The sequence below is a fragment of the Phascolarctos cinereus genome, unplaced genomic scaffold (assembly GCF_003287225.1).
Source record: "Phascolarctos cinereus isolate Bilbo 61053 unplaced genomic scaffold, phaCin_HiC Scaffold_4;HRSCAF=312, whole genome shotgun sequence".
Taxonomy (NCBI): Eukaryota; Metazoa; Chordata; class Mammalia; order Diprotodontia; family Phascolarctidae; genus Phascolarctos; species Phascolarctos cinereus.
The window spans coordinates 172,297,252-172,302,393 of NW_027555847.1; the positions used below are offsets into that span (position 1 = coordinate 172,297,252).

The 5,142-nt window shown below is 40.8% G+C and overlaps 1 pseudogene; it reads right to left on the reverse strand.

Moving 5' to 3' along the window:
* Positions 1 to 3,420: 3,420 nt before the first annotated feature.
* Positions 3,421 to 4,664, reverse strand: LOC110198295 (ubiquitin-associated protein 1 pseudogene; annotated as a pseudogene).
* Positions 4,665 to 5,142: the final 478 nt, after the last annotated feature.

Here is a 5,142-nt window from a genome sequence, read left to right on the forward strand (position 1 = left end):
AAAACTTCTAAGAATTTAGAGCTATACAAGAATGGAAGAATGTGGTGACTCAGCAAGTCCTCCATAAATGGACATCTTCCAATAAGAGCCAGATGATGACTTTTCAGGGATGTTACCATCTGCTACATCTGACTGTATTATCATCTTGTGAAGCATATAACTTAAATAAATTATTGGCGTTCTGGTTGATCAATTGATTTTTTGCTCTACATGTAGAACATTTTCCCAAGAGCCACACTAAAAATAATAGCTGTCACTATCAGAACATGTTTTCCCTATCCAATGTTCCAATGAGTTTCTATTGAATTCAACAAAAACCAGAATCAGATTGGGATTCTTTTAGTGTTATTGTTCACCAGATTTAGAGAGAAATTATGCATTGTTCACAACCTGGTGAAAGCTTCTTACACTATCAGTTTTTTGTAATCTTATTGTACTCTTATGACCAAGGAAAGCTGTGTTATTTATTCTTCCCTTTCCTCTACACCACCCCCTTGTCTCCGTTTGTTTCAGTATGCGTGGCTGGATTTACTCCACTTCCCTAAACCAAGGTGGAAGATCCTAGCTGGCTCCTTTCTTAGAAGAAATGGTAGATCTAATCTCTGTTGCTTAGAGTATATTGGATATCAGCTAATTCCTTCATCTTAAATGCAGAGTTTCTCTGACATCTGTGGCTGCAGAATCATCATACTTTCAGCTTCTGAATGAGTGTCTGAATCTGTGCAATGATCCATTTTACCTTTTAAGTGGTAAAAACTATTATAGTAGACATAATAAGTCCCTTATCCTGACAACCAGATACCCACACTGGAAAGAACTAGTGCCATTTCTGTTCTCTTCTAGAAACAGCCCCACATCTTGAATAACTTGGTCCAGCTGCCCAAAGGAAGATGAGTGAGGAGAGACAATTGTGGAAGAAGAAATGGGGCTCATTTGCTTCAGGGAGAGGCGCTGAAATGAGTAGGAGATGCACCTCCTGGGATACTGGAAGAACAAAGGAGACCAGTGCCAGTGACACCATTAAGAAGCATTAAATTAGAAACAAAGACTTCTTGGGCTGGCAGAAGAAGTTACCTTATGTTCTTTCACTTCATACCAAATCCTACTGTGTGAGCTTTGACAGTATGAAGATATCACCACTAACAACAAGAATAACAGTAGCTAGCATTAATATAGTAATTAAAAGTTTGCGAAGTGGTTTGCAAATGTATCATTTTATCTACACAGCAACCATAGGAAGTAGGTGCTATTATTGCCCGCATTTTACAGATAAGGAAACTGAGACAAAGGTCAAGTGACTTGCCCAGCGTCACACAGCTAGTTAATTTTTAAGGCCAGATTTGAGCTAGTCATTTGGGAAAAGAACAAGCCACATTTTCAGGAGTAAAACCAAATTACAGAGAATGATGTGCTAAATTATTGAGAGTGTGGAGGGTCAAGAAAGCAGAGAGATGATGAGCACCACCTGTTGGAGGAGAGCCAAACTGCAGAAAATAGCAAGTAGAGATCGGAGCAGCAAGTTTCAGAGAGCAGTAAGACCGAATGAGAGCTGACAATTCTGCAGTGATACGACCATCACCTGCTGGGAATGAAAGATCTAGCAGAGCATAGAAGGAGGGGGGGACTGATAAAGAGGAGAAACTGGTGACAGAGTTTGACAGGAATAGAAGAGAAGCTGGAGATAAACTATACCTTAGGGGTACAGGGAAGTTGTAAAAGGGATTGCTTCAACAAGCATTTCTTAAAATGCTATTTATGTGCTAACCACTATGCTACCATGCAGATACAAAGAATGGCAAAAACAAAGTTTTCTCAAGGAGTTCAAGGTCTAATGGAGGGTAGCACAATAATTAAATACTTAGACCAAATATACAGCATAAATGAAAAAAAATAATTTTAATAGGAAGGCACTAGCCATCTGGAGTCCTGGGAAAGTCCTACTAAAGAAGATCAGATTTGAACTGATTCTTGAGGGAAGCTAAACAGTAGAGGTGAGGAGAGAGAATGTCTCAGGCATGGGGGTCAGCCATTGAAAAGGCATGGAGTTGGGGGATGGAGTGAAATTTGTGAGGAACAGCAAAAAGGCCAATGTTATTGGATCATAGGATGCACGGAGGGGAGTAAAGTATAAGAATGAAAAGGTAGATTGTAGGGGTATTTCTTTTTTAAGCTTATAAACTTTAATTAGTAGTTGTTTCTGAAAAATCAAAGTAGTTAGCAAATTACTGTAGATTTCATCAAGATTTTTTTTTAAAATTTAGGCTTTAACAATGTACAACGCAATACAAAACCAAAGAGATGGATTGCTATTACTAGATGTTACCAAATGTGTTATTCTAAAGCAGTGAATCTATTTCTCAAGAATGATGTGGGAAGTAAAACTGGAATAAATTTGTGAGTTGGGGCTGGGCTAGTGGATTGTGGACTCATTCCCCCAACCCATTTGAAAGTGCTTGCAAAGAGCTTCTTGTTTCAACTGAATATTAAAGCATCAATTGAACAGTTTGCTAGTGGAAACTTAAATCCTGGGGAAGGTAGTCAAGGGCTGGAGTTAGATGCCCTGCTCCAACAAGATCCGGGATTTAGCCAAGACTTGAGTGTGTGTAAGCACAATGGCTACCTAGCAGAAGAAGCAAGACACAGAGCTAAAACTCAATGGCATTCTTCATGACTTTAAAAGTTTAGGAACCAGAGTTACATTAAGTTGGGGTCAAACATAGAGTTCATTTTTTGAGGATAGAAAAAGCACAATCAAATACACACCCTAAAAACTCTTTCCATTTCACTAAACATGGATTTCAGTTCAACAAGTCTAACAGTGAGGGATGTCTTGGTCAAACACATGATGTTCAAAGCAGCACTAGCAACTTCAGAGTCTCTTCCCTCTAGAACAACCTTGTATCTCCTGCTCATAGCGAGGGTGAGAACATATCAACAGTTTGGTCTTGAATATATATGTATACATACATACATACACACACATACAGATAGACAGACAGACAGATAGATAGATAGATAGATAGATAGATAGATAGATAGATAGACAGACAGACAGATAGATAGTACCCCAGAAATACCAGGGCCAAGCCGAGAAGAGCACTTCTCAAAATACAAATAAAATTAATTGGATAGGTAGAGTGGGGTCAGGGCTTAGGGGTACCAACATTTCTCTTGCTTTACCTTCTTCCTTCCCATAAGGATCAAACTCTCACACAAACCAATGTGTGGCAATAATTCTCCAGAAGATAAAGAAGTACCCTTCCTGTCTCTTCCCTTCCCACTCCCAATAGCAACAAATCCAAAACATTCTCTCTTCTTCCTAAGGAGAATATGAAGCTACAGGATAGGGAGGGGACCTCCAGGGACCCCCAAAAAGAGAGATGCTCCATGGCAGGGTGGAGGTGGGCAGGGAGCCTATTCTCAGCTGGCTTCTGCTTGAGCCATGAAGTCTTTCAATCCTTTGACATCGTTGTTGTTGTATAATAATAAAAATTCCTTAATATCTTTCAGTTTAAAGTCCATTTCCTTGAATTTGCTCATTAACTGAAGACATTCTATTGTCTTTTCCTCTGCATAAGATCAAAACCCTTTTCACAGAGCTGTCCATGTGCAAATAGTCAAGACTTCTCCTTTCTTCTTCACAACTTTCAAGATGCAATCATATGACTAGCTCATGTTGAACAATGTCTCCACACGTTGCCATTCACTGAGGGACAATGCTTGCAGGTTGGTATACTTGAATTCTGGGTATAGCTGGGGATGTTGGGCACCTTGTAACATCATGACTGTCAGCATTGTGTTTGGAGGTGATAACTCTTCTGCATATATGGACAAAACAGTCAGGGAATGAGCTGGGATGAGGAGGACAGTGCTTGTATCTCCTTGCCACTGTCCAAATTTAGAGCTGAAAGTTCCACCCCAAGATGTTCATTGAGTTCACTAATGTTGTTTTGGGAGCAAGACTTTAAGGAATTCAAGAAAGTGCCATTGAGGGGTCAGACAGTGCTGTGAAAAGTGCTTGCATGTTTTGCTGCTTTCTCTTATGTGAATCAAGTTTGGGGAAGGGAAGAGACTTGATATTGCTCACAGTAGTGAGAGGGAGGGATACTTTAAAAGAACTGACATCTTTTCACAGTTACCTAACCGTGGTAAAGTGATAAAGCCATTGGGTTTGTGAAGGGGCTTGAAAGCCAGTGCAGCCCATTCTAGGGATGCCAAGACTTCCTGGTCTTGTAACACAGACCCAGAACCCCCTTTGGGCAAATTATTGTCTAAGATCTGTGCCACAGGGGGCCCACTTGTACCAACAGGAATGTTTCTCAGTTCCTTCTCATCAATAATTTTTAATTCTATGTTGTCAAATGGGTTCTCTTCACATTCAAAGTCAGCGGCATTGAAGTCTGCCTTTGTATGGGTAGGCTGAGAACCTTCTTTTTTTTTTTGGTGAGGCAATCAGGGTTAAGTGACTTGCCCAGGGTCACACAGCTAGTAAACGTCAAGTTTCTGAGGCTGGATTTGAGCTTAGGTCCTCCTGACTCCAAGGCCGGAGCTCTATCTACTGCACCAACTAGCTGCCCCAAGAATCTTCTATGTATGGCACTGCTGCTCATATGGGTTAGGGTGAGAATATTGCCTTGGTGTAACCTGGCAAGGATGGGGTTAATAGGAGGTTGTCACTTACGAGGTCACTGGTAACGAGAAAGAGAGAGAGAGAGAGAGAGAGAAGAGAGAGAGAGAGAGAGAGAGAGAGAGAGAGAGAGAGAGCAGTTTTAGTTGAATAATGCCAGATTGTATAGGCTTTGGAAGTGAGATGCTGATAGGACCTGGAGAAAATCTAGAAATTGTACTAATTAGGCTTATTGCAAATTTATGTTACATAATCTAAAGTGGGCCCTCGGTGCAGCAAGGCAATGTTTAGACCTCCCTAATGCATTTCCTATCCTCCAGCCTTCCATGGTATTTCCTCCCTTACTCTCTCAGCTAAGGACTTTACCACATATTCCACCAAAACAACTAAGGAGTAGAGGAGGTAGATGGTGGAAATAAACCAAGGTTGGGGTTTGGCATGGCACCATCTTCAGGAGGAACAAGGAGGAGCGAGACTTCTGTGTAGAGCTGAATTGATTTGCAAAGGGAAGGAGG